General features: G+C 42.0%; 1 protein-coding gene across 4 annotated transcripts in view; it reads right to left on the bottom strand.

Moving 5' to 3' along the window:
• Positions 1 to 14,588, bottom strand: part of ATP13A3 (ATPase 13A3) — a 57,904-nt gene extending 43,316 nt beyond the window's left edge. The window contains exons 1-2 of one of the 4 annotated variants that reach the window (XM_071752233.1): positions 14,385 to 14,554; positions 13,223 to 13,274 (exon numbers count right to left, since the gene is read on the bottom strand). The gene's annotated coding sequence lies outside the window, so the exon portion shown is untranslated. Of the gene's footprint in view, positions 1 to 13,222; positions 13,275 to 14,384 lie in introns of all 4 variants that reach the window. The other 3 variants (XM_071752234.1, XM_071752237.1, XM_071752235.1) reach the window with 3 other exon arrangements.
• Between the last annotated feature and the right edge of the window lie 452 nt (positions 14,589 to 15,040).

Below are 15,040 nucleotides of genomic sequence, written 5' to 3'. Positions count from 1 at the left end.
CATGGAGGTTCTGAACACAGGTGTAGCTGCATTCAGCATTTCTGCACCTCTGAGGTGTACCACTATTACAGTGACAACTTCCACTTAGTGTCTAGAACCACAGCCATGCTTTGGGGCAGACAGGATTACAAGGCACCCTGGATCCAGAGGGATCCACCTATCTGAGCACAATGCTAGGGCCTTCCCATGCCACCTGCCAAGCTTGACACCACATAGGAGATACTGTCTTCGCCTGCCCCCAAAATATAAAAACCACATCAACCAAAAATCACTTCCAAACTGAAACACTTTATACCTAAAAAACTATGTATCCAATAGTCTGGGGATGTCTCACTTTTATGACCAGAAAAAACAAAGGTTACTGCATTTCACTGGAACATACACTAGGACGAACTTAAGTGTATTAATTCACTTGTAACATTTTACAGTATTGTTTTAACATTTTAATATTTGTTACAAGTTTCTAGTCCAGACTACAAACTTTAAAAAGATACCTTCCTTGAGAGGCACCTTCAGTATCAGAAATGCACCTTATGGTAATGGAAGTCATTGTGACTTAAGGATCTTCAGTAGTTTGCAGCTGAACCCTCAATGATGAACTTACTGACGTAACCTACAATAAATGTATGGATAAGACCTACAAGCTAAAAGAACTATGGAAGATCAAAAATTGTCCAGCTATATTTTGAAAGAAGTTAAGGTTATAATTTGTACTACAAACAAAGCTTAACACTTTAGTCAACTAACCAAGTTCTAACAATAAGAATGACATAATAGTTTAATGAATACATGGAAATTTTACAAGTACACGAGCTAAATTTTAACAAAGCCCTCTACTCAATACCTATTTTATCACTTCCCATCTTGGGCTTTCTGTTATAATACAAGCTTTTGTTTCTGTGTTTAGGCTTAAGGAAGACCATTGTATCCAACAATCACCAAACCAAAATTGTATTTACATTTGTAGTGCATTCTTTGTAAAGTATACTTTTTGCAGACTGCAATAGCAATTGCAGTGTTTACAGGAGAATACATGCTACATTAAGGAAAGATAATTCTAATTCTACATCTAACAATAAACTCAGTGTCACAATTAATCATGATAACAAAGTACTATAGCCAATACTATACTCCAAACTTTCAGATTACTGTCTTCAGACCACTTAAAAATTAGCCATTACCATAACAGCACATACACAAGTTGAAGACATGTTAGAAGAGAATTTAGAAAAGCAGTCATACATATCAAGGACAACTAGCCAAGCAGTTCACCACCTAACCTTCCCAGCATCTCATTTATCTTACATCACCTCTTTACACTAATGAAAAATGTCAGCTGATAAATCAAGCAGCGAAAGTCCAAATTGCCCAAAGCTTGCTCACACTCTCAGACACACAGAAACTGTCTTTCCTCATTTCCTTTTTTAGATTTCTGGATCTCCCACTTGGCTGCCATGAGGGAAAGAAGGTCTATACCCATCAGAGAATCCAATAAAGGATACATTTATTTGAGATGCTTATTGTTTCTTTCCTCTCTTGGAATAGCCTACAAGACATTTGGGTTTGAGTTCACAGACTGACAAGAGGGACAATGAAATGTTTTATTTAGTCTTGGAAGAGAAATTTAAACTGCTTCAAATACCTTGAGTGAGGCACGGCACCATTACACCCAGTGTATTTTCAATAGCTGAGCACTGAAACTGTTCCCCAACTTTCCTTTCACACTTTTTAAAACAGATGTTCCTTTCCCCCCATGGGGCATGAACTTTATTCAGTACTTCAATTTGATTAAATAGCTAAGACTACTATGGTCAGGTAATGGAGACGGCAAAGATGCCCCATCCCACTACCAAGAGAACTGCAAGTTTTCTGGTGGAGAATTGGGAATCTGAAGACCCACATCCAGCAACAATGGGTCCTTTCAAGGAAGCATTTCCCCTCAGGGGCTGTGCCAAGAGCCCAACCTTTCCTGTGTGGCTGCCGCCTTATTGTGCAGTATAGAGTATCTGCTTCCTGGGATATATTTGCTTTTGTAGTATGGATGCTCAGTGAAAGGAGGCAATGACTTTTTTTTCCTCTTCTTCTAAATTCTTGGAAAATAGTTTTGAGGTTAACATAAGAACATTTGAATCAAGTTTTTGTTCACCTACAAGGAGATCATCTAGTCCAACCAAACTAATCACAAGAGATTAATTATGTTTAATCTCTTAACATTTAACTTTTGTTTCCACAAAACCACACATAGTTGGCATACAGCTATGACTATGGCACAGGTTGAGAACCAGTTATTTGCATCACAAGCAAGCAGTCTGCTTCAGTGTCTCTTTTCTTTCCCATCCTATGACTTAGTATCTTTCATTGCTTTCAGCCAACCATTGAGACAAAGTATTTTTTCATACTTTCCTGAAGTCATGATGTAAAACCTAGATTTCAATTAGGCACTGCTAAATGCAGACGCAGAGGATAATTCACATTTACAGAAACAGCACCGAGCCATACGTCTGAAAATTTCTTCTTACTATGAAGATCTACATATGCAAACATGTCAAAGTTCAGTACTTAAACCTTTTTTTAATGAAATACAGATTTTTTAAACAGCCATAATAAATTCATAAAAAGCCCTACATATCTGTCAAATTCATTACACTTAGATCACAAACACTTCAAGGAAAGAGCATTTCTTGTATGTAATCAATCCACCAACCAGCTGAAATACTATGCATGACGGAAACTGCTAAAACTTCAAATATCATATAAAACCACTAAAAATTAAAATTAAGAGATTGAATTAAAGAATTTAACACAATTTAAGATGTAAAGCAGGGCAATTTATTTCTTTCCATCGTATTCTAATAACTGGATAAGTAACAGAAAAGTCCTCAAACAAGCTTCATTCAGAGATGAGACTGCTGCAGAAGACTATTTTCTTATGCACAGGAACTTATGCAACCTAATAGCTTAGCTCCTGATTTACTCTCAGAACTACCATACGAGGTAACACAAGAAAACCAAGGGGGAAAAGTAACCTTATCTCCACGAACTGAAGTGTCACAAAGACAAGAAAAGAAAAGACATACAGCACTCTAGGATTTAACCCAACTCCTCCATGCCTGTAAGCTTTGGCCCACATCCATTTACCTACTATGTCCCAGTCATTCAGAATAGTCCTACAAACCCAGAATAGCTTTAGCAATTTAGTAAACAGCTATGCCTCAGAGGAGGACTTCTGCAATCTGTGAATTAAATGAACTCATAGCCACCTACTACAGTATGTTTCATCACTGCCTTAAATAGCTGATTCTAAATTATACTTTGCAGCACTTGTGTACCTCTGGGGAATGACTCCCAGGGCAGCAGCAGTGGGACATCTGTAGAAAGGAAACAGATTCTGCTAAAATCTCCCATATGCTGAATGGGAGATTCAGCATATGATCTCCCTTCACCTGCTGCAGCCTTCTCAGCACTGACGTTGACAGTCAGTAAAGGTCTTCAGACTTGCTTCTTCCTGTAAGCAACAGCTGAGAGTTACCAGTCAGTTTATAGTTAACTTTTATCCTGTACACTTGCCTAAAAGGAGACATCCTCCTTAAACTAACCATGTCTAGAGCAATATTTACATCTATAATTGAACTACCTTTTTTCAATTATTTTTTTCTTTCCTATAACCTCTTTTGTAAGAGTACTAAGAGATGTAACTGTACCTGTCTTTAACAATTTTCTTAAAAGCAGAACTGAGATTTTGTAGTATGTACATTAAATGTATCAAGGAGCACTCTTTCCTCAACTGAAGCATCACCACTGTCTAGACACAAAAACTTAAAGCAGCCTTTTCTCGGACACCTCTGGTCCAGATGCTCCACTCAGATTTTCCCCATTAGCCTTGCATTTTCATAAATATAAGGTGAAAACAGAGGTCAGCTTTCTAAAGCAATGTTAGACTGCCACAATTCTCCATGTACATTAAATGCATGAGGACCTTTTACAGCCTTTGAACGAAAGCAAGAGAATAGAAAGCCTGGCTGAAGGCTAAGCAACAAATTAACAGTCCCCAGCAGTGAGATGAAAACCACTTTGACTAAGCACCCTGAAAAGCAGCAGTCAAGGAGCCATTGTGAGTGGAGTCATACAATGATACTTACCCAGCAGACTCTGCTCAGTCCCAGTGACTTCCAGTTCAAGAGCTTTGTCAGCCAAATAACAATCTTTAATACTAACTGGATTTTTCTAATTTTTTATTTAATATATTTTGGGACGGATTTTAAGCATTCCAGCATCATGCATCAAACAATCCCTGAGTTCATGGGGAAGGATTTTTCTCTTTTTGACCTTCTATCTGCTACTCTCAGACAAAGCCTTCTACTTGTATTTGAAGTGGCAGTTAAGTCATGCCTACTCCTTCCCTCCCTCCCTGCCCCTTGCAATTCTTTTAGAAACTGTTTTATCCCCCACCCTTCGATTTTCTCCATGCAGAAATGACCAACAGCTTCCCTTAGAGAGGTTAGTGCATATTTCTGATCATCCTTGTCAGCAGCTTTCTCAATTCATCTATGTATGTTTCTTACAACATCTCATTCCCCGCAATAACTTGCACAATGCCAGTAATACACTAATGCTACAAATGAATGAGAAAACAACAAACAGCTAATTAAAATAATTTTACAATTTTTCAAGAGCAGAAATGTCTTTTTTCTCTTACGCATACAAAGACTTTACAGGTACATGGAAGAGAAATCACATGCTCCTTGAATCACCTCCTGGCTACATTAAGCGCTGATGTTAAAAAAATGATATTCATCTATAGATGAATAGAAGCATTAAATACTATTACATGTATTAAAAATACATCCCACATGGACATGATTCCAGGCAACTGGCTCTAGGTAGTCTTGCTTGAGCAAGGCGATTGAACAAGATGACCTCCAGAGAGCACTTTCAACTTCAACCACCTCTGAGTTAGCATTTCCACTTAACCATACCCAGCACCTGTTCATAAAAGAACATTCAAGCAACAGTGGCTTGCAAGATGAGATATTTAAAACATTTTCATAAGCCATGAAGGAATGAAAATTTCAATTATATAGGTACTAAATTCCTTACCACCAAGTCCTAGGTCCCTGAACTATCTCTAGAACACAAAAAGTTCCCATCAGGACTATCCCCACATGCCATTTCTGATGAGCAGAGATCTTTCTGGATTTCTGGTTCACAGGATGAAGCTAATACTTCCATTCCACATGGTACCACAGCATCTAAATCCTTACCCATATTACACTTAAAACCCCAGGGTAAAGGGAACAAGAGCAAAGCACATAATTTATCTGAAAACACTTTGAACACAATGTTGGTTTTTTTCACCCTGGCTTTCTATAGAAAAGAAGAGAGAAGAGACATACACAGTTCATGTAAAAGTAACCACAGGGCAGCTCTGTCAAAGCTTCACCCTGAAGCTTCAACAGAATCTCAACACTTAAGTTAAAACTGAGCCCTTGTAGAGGCTCTGCAGAATCCTTAGGTTTGTATGATCCTCACAGAAACTACAGAAGAATAGAACAATTCCACATGCAGCAGGCTCTAACCAAGATACCTAGCAAACCAGTCTGATTAAGAATTAGAAATCCACATGTGCAACTTTGACAGGCAATAAGTTAACTCCCATCTTACCTGCACTTCAGGAAATTCACAAGCAGATGAAAGAAAGCAAAACAATCAAAAAGATTTCAAAAGAATGAAGCTCTGAACATTACCTTATTTCTATGGAACAGTAAGAAGGAAATCAGTTGCAAGTTACTGTATTTTAACCATCTTTCATGCTAATGTTACACATACTGATCTAATTTTCATAGCTGTATTTAACAGATACACTACCATGCTTTCAAAATCAAGAAATATTAATTTAGCTAACCTCAAAATTAGCATCCAAAGTATACTGGATGTCCCAAACATGTTCCCTAATAGAGGAAAGTACAGATATAAAACACATACTTGAAGAATCTATCAAAGATAAAATGGGAGGATACAATGAACGACCAAGCAGATGATTCACCACAAAATAACTGCCCTGTGAACTCAAACTCAACTGCCTAGGTACAGCTCAACATGCAGATGGTGAAACATTACAGTCCCCAAGGAAAATGAGCTTTACAAAAGGTGAGTTACTACAATTTAGCAGTAAGTCAACAGAAAGCATTTTCTCAGGGTGTACATCAATATATTCTCAACCTGATACAGCTTCTGATGACAGTACCTAATCATAATTTCTGTCTGACAATAGATCTAGGTTCTCCTATATAGGTTACATATAGCAAGTGTTACCCGACTTCGTAAGGAGAGAGAATTATGGCATTTTTTATGCTATTGCTTCACAAGTTTTCATGCCATTGGAGGATAACAGCAAGCAGAAGAAACCAAGGCTCTCTACATTTTTTCCACACGCAAAATGCAGACTACACAAAATCAAAGTACTTTGCACTGAAAGCTGCGCAGAACACTCCTACAATCCATTCTACCAATGGAGTTATGTAGACCAGCTATCTTCAGCAACAAGAGAACAGCCAGAGAATTACTACCAAAATGACCATAGGCTAAGAACTGGTGTTACAAATGCTAATAGCACACCAGTACCAGCTTGAGGCACACGAATCCTTTGTAATGCATGCTAATAGTCTGGCTGCTGACTCCTCTGTTCTATCTGGTGAAGGGATGTTGCTAGCTAAAAGAAAGGGTGGCAGAGGAACAGCAGCTATGAAGATACCAACATTTGGTTTATTTATTTTTCATTGGGCTCTCCCCCTACAAAAGGCATCCAGTATGCATGGTAAAACATGACATATGTTCCTACATTTTTACGTTAATTACTGTAGCAAAGCTATTTCTGCTGGAAAAGACAGGGTCATTAAAAACATGCAATTTTTTTTAGATGAACTACTGAAACTTAAGAAACTGGGAGCTGAATACACTTTCAACCAAGAGAGACTGAACAAGGGGGGTTTTCCAAGTACTTCTGTCCACTCAGACACATTACGTCTGCCTCTGCACCAGACACGTGCCCTGCACCATGGGTTGATCTCACTCAATCACTAGATAATTGCAATTGTATAGAACAACAAACAGTCAGAAGCTTTGTTTCATCCATACACTGTTGGTATTTAAAGCCTGGCTTCCCAAACTGCAGCCAAACCATTACTCCTTTTCACACCACAGGTCTTCAGTATTGCCCACATTAAGGCTCAGCAGATTGTCTCTAGCAATAAATCATGGCTCTGAAGCAGGAAAGTAACATCAAGACCCTCTTGAAACATCACTAAACATTTCTGTCACCCTCACCAAACAGACCAGCTGAAGATGGGGTTAATCCAAATGTGCTCTGCAAGACTGCATATTTGACAGCCCTTTAATGTTCCTGTTTGAATTACCAGTTCTTGCTGGCTTGTCATATCTGGAGTACTGCAGAACCCTCAGCCAAAGACTGTTCAAACCAATGGAACAACCCTTTGAATTCACTGGGCTTTGCTTCAAGCCTTCACAACTCAGTGAAAATGGCAGACATATTAGGACTCTTCCACCCCCCTTGAGATAAAAAGAGTTCCTCTTTGAGAAACAGAGGTAAGAAAACATACCCCTCTGCTCAGAAAAAAAAAATCTATAGCAATTCAATAGTAAAAGTCATCTGTACCCAGAAGTTACACCGTTCAATAACTACTATTACAAGGTGAAGGTAAAATCAAGGAGGCAATGCAAAATAACTGCCAACACACTGGTGTCCAGCGCTCACCTACATGGATGAACTTTCAGCTCCTGCTATCTACTGCTCCATTAAGGGCACCCTCCAGAAGATAAGCTCTTGCTATTGTTGACATTGAATGCCGTGGCAGATCTAAAGGCCAGAGTTCACAAGGGCAACTGTACTTTTCTTCATTGATTTGGAGACATGGTATGACAGCAAAATACATAGGATTAATTTAGATGTTTTCACACATTCCAGTTATCTTACAAAACAACCTCTGAAATAGAAGGAACAGCTGGATCCTTTCTGTTGTCATGAAAGGATACTGCAGACAATCCAAATCAATTATAAGAGCACACAAAAAGAAATGAGAAGTAGAATAGCATGTCTAGACTCACAGTTGGACTTCACACTTTAAAATCTGTCCTCATTTAGCCTCCCTGTATTGGTGAACATACCAAAGTATGTTTGCTTCAAAAAGATCTTCAAAGCCAAAGGTGGACCTTTCACAGTACAGATCAGAAGTATCAGGATTACCATCTGAGTCTGAAGTAGTAATCTGAAGCTACTAGGACTGAAAATTCCTCAATGCTCTGCACACTGAAGTTAGACACACACCTTGCCACCCTGTAGTACCTGCATCACAGGGGTTCACCACATCCCCCCCACAGCACAAGAACACTTGCTGCATTTGCAGAAACAGCATCCCAGAGAAGGAACATCCAGAAGAATGTATGTTTCCAAATTGATACAAGCACCACAATATAGCAACATCTACCTGTGCAAGGTCTGAACTGGCATGATACGAACAAGTAATGAACAAAGAGAATCCTGTGTATTTCCCTATCTTTGGCCCAAATATGACACAAACTAAAACTAGAATCCTATAAAATGAGATAAAAGGGACAGCTATAGGGATTTTACTCTATTCCCTGACATAAACCATGTCTTTCTTAACTTGTTCTTAATGGTCACCAATAAAAGACTTCTTGAAGTACCATTTTATTGTGAGAAAGTTAAAGCTTCATTGGTATTTTCTTTGATGAAATCCTTAATTCCATTTCAATCTGCCCATCACAGTCATTGAAAATACCACTTCCTTCTTACAGATCTTTTACCTACTTGAAACCTCTTACATTCCCCTTAACCTCATCTCTTGCCAAAATAACTTAGATTTTCCTCCATCTTGATGAAGTTGTTTCCTCCAACTCTGATCATCTGCATTTCTCTCTGAACTCTTTCCAAGTGGTCCCAATTCTTGTGGGATACAAAACAGATGTCATCTTCACATTGAGGGTATACCAACAGCAAATAAAGCCAATGGATTTAAACTTTACATCTCACAGACAATACTCCCATTTAAACATCCTAGTAAGACATTTGCCTTTTCTGCAAGCAGCATGACACTGACTCATACTCAACTTGTGATACAGTACACCCCCAGGTCCTTTTTCTAGTACCTTAGCAGTTATTTCTCATCCTGCATTTGCACAGCTGATAATTCTTGCATAAGTGCAGTACTCTGCATTTGTCCCTATTGAATTTCATCCTATTTTTCAGGTCATTTTGAACTCTCATCACGTCCTCCAACACATAGTGCCTGAGAATTTAATAAGCACATTTCATCAGTCAGCTGATTGATGCTTCCATTAAAGGCAACAGTACCCAGGACAGAAACCTTCAACATAACCTCTCATTTCAACACTGAATCAATAATTACTGTTCTCTGAATAGGATCATCCACCCAATTTTGCAAGCTTCCTAGATTACTTTCCCCAGATCATGTCTACATTAACTTATGAAAAAGAAAATATCATTCAACAAATAAGTCCATCAGGAGACAAGACCTCCACTGCTTTTGACATAGCTGCAAAGCCTTCTGCTCTGCAGTAAAAACATTAGACTTTGGATGCAATTAATTCTCCCATAAATCAGTTCATGCTGTTATTCTTCTCATAGTTATCTCACAAGCACTAGAAAATAGAATGTTTGCTTATTAACTTCAATTGATGGAAAAAAAAAGAGATAAAGTGAACTGTCAGACTTCAACTCCTCTTCCTCAGCTCTCTTCCACTGTAACTCTGAAGACTTGTCCTTTGCCTTCTTCTAGTTCTTCTATTTCTAGATAATACTTTTGCATTTTTGAGCTGTTTTGAGGATCATATAGTGAAACTTATCAGAGCCAGCTGATCCATGAACATCTAATGGAAGTACACATTAGTGTAAAACACTACCTCATTACAAGTATTAAGATTAAGCACCTGCATGACATTGTGTTAGAGAAGACAAGCAAATTAGGTACTGAGCACTCTAACTGTTCTGCACTTTCAGTAGAAAACCCAAGTGTGTGCAGAATCAAGAGACATTTTCCAATTTTATTCCTGCTATAAAAGGTACTTTGTCAGGAACATTGCCAGCTTTCATGCCTCTTGCTAGCTGCAATCCCATTTGCACTTTGGCCTTTACAGTATCTGCCTTTACTATTCTTTTAAACATTTTCTTCATTATGTGACTTCCTGTCATGCTCTGCATATATTTTTCTTGCATCCAAAGTCAGTCAAAGCTCATAAATTGGCCTTACTACTTTCTCCATTTCTCAAAAGCCTTCCCATTTTGCTCTTCTGTCTCCTACCTTTTATAAGGACAAGTGCTGATTTCATAGCCATTGCCATTTATCACTTTGCATTTTGTTATCCTCTACCTAGAATAAACTCTAAAGGAGTTGCCATTTATATTGCTGTATGTAACTTCTAAACTGCAAATGTCATCACAAAATAACTTTAAAAAAAGGCCAGAAAAGACAGTTAGGTACTTTGATTTTGAAGAATGATCTTCTGGTCTTAAATGACACATAAAATCTCAATCCAACTGAAGTAGTAATTGACTTGCTACCATTCCCATTGAGACCCCCTCATGAACGTCACCCCATGCACAGTGCTCCATGCAGATGGTGCTGAAGTTATGTATCTTAGAATAGAAGCAGCAACACACAGCACTTTGTCTGTAGACATCTGTTACTCCTGAAGAGTAACTGCAAATTGCCCAGCATTTTTCATTTGTCTGCCTTTCAGCTACCAAAGATTAAACTTTACAGGCTTATTTCAATTAAGAATAAAACTGGAAGCTATAATACAATTAGTTTACTACAAACTGAACTTTTGTTCTCCACTAAGCAGATTATTTAACAAAGGAAGTACCTTTTTTATGAATGAAAACTATTTTTAGCTCATTGTGTAACAGTGAAAGGGAAACACCAGCATTACTGTTATTTAAAGTATTTTTTTTAAATGCCTAGTTGGAAAATCAGGATTTTTGAACTAGGATTTCTTTTGTATGAACCCTCCCATGCTAAACATAACTAGATCCAAGCACTAGTCAGAATGCTGGATTTTTTTCACCACTGAACATATACAAAACTTACTGTTTTGCGTGGTACTGTGACTACAGACCCAAAGCAGGCTTAGCCACACTAGATGCCATGTTGTGGAGACCACAAATCCTTGATCAAAAAAGCATACACATATATATTCCCACTCAGTTCTTCAGTACAAGTCTTTAAGCCATTCAAAAGCTGAGTCTATAAGCACACTGCAGCCACATGCATTTTTACATTACACTGATACCGTTTGGGCATTAAGAAAACTAAATCCAAGGAAGTCCTTCATTTCTAAAACTTTCATTTTGGAAGACTTAATTACAGTGCTTTGCTTCACAATGGAGGAATGAAACCTCTTCCCTCCATAGCAGCTACCATCAGTGTCATACCAGAAAGACATTTTAAAAATACAAGTGTTAGAACAGTTCTCCTTGGCCTGCTGTTAATGGCGTTTAAGTGTATCACTCAACACAAATATTTTTCGACACCAGAAGTAATAATTCCTACAGCAGACCTTAGACAAGCTAAATCTGTGTATTCCGCTGTTGATATTTCACAGAAATAAAGCAAACAGCATCCAAAGGCTGCCAGAAAAATTAATAAGGATATAAAGGTAAAGATGCTTGACAAAAGCCTGTTCTCTCCTTGTCAGCTCCAAGTTCTAGTACATATTTCCTCTATGATCTGGGCAACCCACCTGGACCTGGTTTTAACAATAAAAAGATGTTTTGCTCCCACAACATAAATGGAATTTGTCTCCATACCACTGAAAGTCTTGTTGACTGTTTTACATGTCACACAGAGGACAGTGAGGATACTATGTCCTTATTTAATCTGAGGGCATCATGTGAATACAGAATTTTTAATTTTTTTATAATTTATTAAGACCAGAGCAGAACAGCTTGTCTGATGCTGCATGCTGTCACACGGCACACTAGCAGAAGGACTGAATCACAAAGTTTCTCAATCATACTCAGCCACCATGATGCAACTTCCCCCTGGCTAGGCAGCCCCCACACTCCCTCGACAGGCATTGCATGCTGCCTGAACAGGCAGCAAAGAACCTTCCATCCCTCTCTTCAAATTAGGGAGGAATTAGTGCCTGCTCCCGTCATGAGGCCCTCCCCAGAGGAGAAAGAGACAAATGAAATATTTGAATAGACACTTGATTCTAGAAAACAACTAACAGAAAAATTTAGGGGTGAGAGTTAAACAAAGTCCAAGCCTAGAGGACACTACTGGAAGAGACCAAGAAGAGCACTCAGAACAGCCCCATTGCTCCTGGAAGGTATTTAGGAAGGCAGCTGCCGCTGCTGCTGCCTGCAGGCAGCTCTGCTAGAAACAAACCTGCAGAACCACTCAGATCCCTTCCTCTGCCTTCTCCTTCTCCTCCTTGGGGCATAAACAGTCTGCTTTGGCCAAAACCAAAGTTAAGAAGATGTTCTGTCTTACTCATTTTCTGAAAGCTGAGTACTTTGGAGTTTTGTCTTACTCATTTTCTGAAAGCTGAGTACTTTGGAGTTTTGTCAGTTTTTCCTAGCTGACACAGATACCCCCACTGGGTGACCCCAAAAGTCAGTGTTCCTCTTCACAGGTGACTACACCAACAACACACAATTTTTATTCCACCAAGCCACCTTAACAATTCCTTTCTTAAAAGTCAGAATAGTTAAGTCACTACCAATAAAGCTCCAAGTCAAATATATGGTTCAATACGCTTTCATAGTACATCTTGTCTTAACATTATAAAGTTGTATTTGTAATCAGGCAACACAAAAAAGCTGTTTACAAAACTAGCAGTTTGTGGTCCTTGCTGTCACACTTCATACCAAGACAAACATTTCCTTGGTGTACATGCAGGTGAGGTCTACTGCTGGCACTACTGACACTGGTACATGGAAACTAAGTTTATGAGGGCCCGACTTATACCACAGAATATATTTAAATAATGCCAAAAAAAACTTTCTCCATAGGTGTGAGATATAATATTCTACAGGAGATAAGTGCTGTACACAACAGTGTACAACGCTTTTGTGTTGTACAGTCATTTATTCTTTAGCAAAAGGTTCAAGTAGCAACTCTTTCAGATACAATGTAACTGATGGCAGAAAAGTACAGCTAACCTGTCTGAAGACCCAGTGTGTGGACAAATCTTACATACAATGGCTGAGTCACCTAAAATAAAAAAAAACAAAACAAGTCAGAGGAATGAACAGTGTAAGTGACACTTAATTTCCCCAGTTGAAAAAGTACCATAGAGTTCTAGTAAATGCATACAGCAGTGGAAGCGTGATGATGGTAACTAAAACTGGAAGAAAACTCTCAGCAAGCTCACATGAAGAGGAAGCAGTCAGCTGCTGCAGGCAGCCAACTATCAGCACTCATGTTAGAACACTTCAGAGTTAACCACCTCCCATCGCTGGAGGCGACGCTATCTCAGCTGAAGGAGGCAACAGCTTCTTGGCCGTCTCCAAGAGCCTCCTCCATCCAACCACAGCACCTGCAGGGATACACAAATCCCGGCCAGAGCCCTGTAGCAGCAAAAAGCCTTTGGAGCCGATACTGCAGATGCTCAAGTTCCTCCTCTTCACCTTCAGGATCGGTGCAGCTTTTGCAGCCGCCTCGTCAATGCCACATCAGCCGCCAGCTCCCCCCCCGGGAGCGGGCACCGCGGCCTGCACGCCGGGATGGAGCGGTGGCTGCCCAGGGTGCTGCCGGTGCGAGAAGCCTCCGCACAGCCCCTGACAGCAGCGCACGCCGTGACCTCTGCAGCAGCCCCGAGGCACCGATTCATCTGCGGGGAAGGGGACGAGGCGCACCGGCTCCGTTTCCATAAGCCACATGGTCGCTAACGTTGCCCACCGGTGTGTGACCCCGCCGCTCCCCACACGCCGTTCCGTGCCCGTTGTGCGGTGACCGGGGCCCGCAGGCAGAGCTGCAGGCGGGCGGGTCGGGAGGGCAGAGCGGCAGCGGACCCGTGAGGGTGTCGCCGAGCCCCGTGGTTGCACCGGCGGGCGAAGGAACGGCGAGGCCGGCGCCGCAAGTGCGGGCATAACGCGGGCGGCCGCTCACCGGCTCCCCGCTCCCAGCCCCAGGCCCGGCCCTTCCCCGGCACGGGGCCCGCTTCCCCCGGCAGCGGCCCCGACACGACCCCCGCACCCGGGGCCGGGGTCAGAAGAGCCGCCGGCGCGGCTCAAGGCCAAGAGGTTCGGCGCACAGGGCGAGGGTGGGGGCTGCGGGGCGCCGCCGGAGGCCCGGCCCAGCCCGGGACCCCTCCCTCCTCACCTGCCGGGCGGTCCCGCGGCCCCACTCACCGGCGCGGCCTCAGCTCAGCCCCATGCCGGCGGGGCGGGCGGGCCCGGAGCGCACCGGACCGGCTCTCCCCGCCCCACCCCGCCGCGCCGCCGCGGCTGCCTCGTGCCCCGCCACCGGATCCGCCGCCAACCGGCTGCACGCGCCGGCCGCGCTGGGCGGGGTCAGGGAGGGGCGCGGAAGTGACGCCAACCGGGAGACACCCACAGCCCGCCGCCCCGCGCCGGAAGACCGGGGGGCCGCGCGACGCCGGGGCTGGGCGGGGCCTGAGAGGCAGTAGGTGGGTGCGGGGGGGGACCGGTGTTCGTGGCCACGGGGGGGTCCTTGGCCATGTTGGGGGTTCCGTGGCCATGGGCAGCTGCCTCCGTAGGGCAGGGCAGGGGACTCAGGGGTGCAGGGAGGTGCTTAGGACAGGCCTGGGGTTCCTGAAGGCTCCACCCGTGGGGGTCTCAGTCGGGGATGGCAGCAGGCGCTGGGCTGCCGGGCCCCACCTGGCAACGTGACACCACCCAAGGAAGGTGCCCAGGACCCACCTGAGTGTCACCTTCATGAGGGGCTGCCCGCTCCGCTGTCCCTGCCCTCTGTGGTGCGGCTCATTTTGATTTTGAAGAGTTCTGTGAACCGTTTAG

The sequence above is a fragment of the Heliangelus exortis genome, chromosome 9 (genome assembly GCF_036169615.1).
Source record: "Heliangelus exortis chromosome 9, bHelExo1.hap1, whole genome shotgun sequence".
NCBI lineage: Eukaryota > Metazoa > Chordata > Aves > Apodiformes > Trochilidae > Heliangelus > Heliangelus exortis.
Note: the sequence above shows the minus strand (reverse complement) of the source record. Positions and strands in the feature narration are given on the sequence as shown.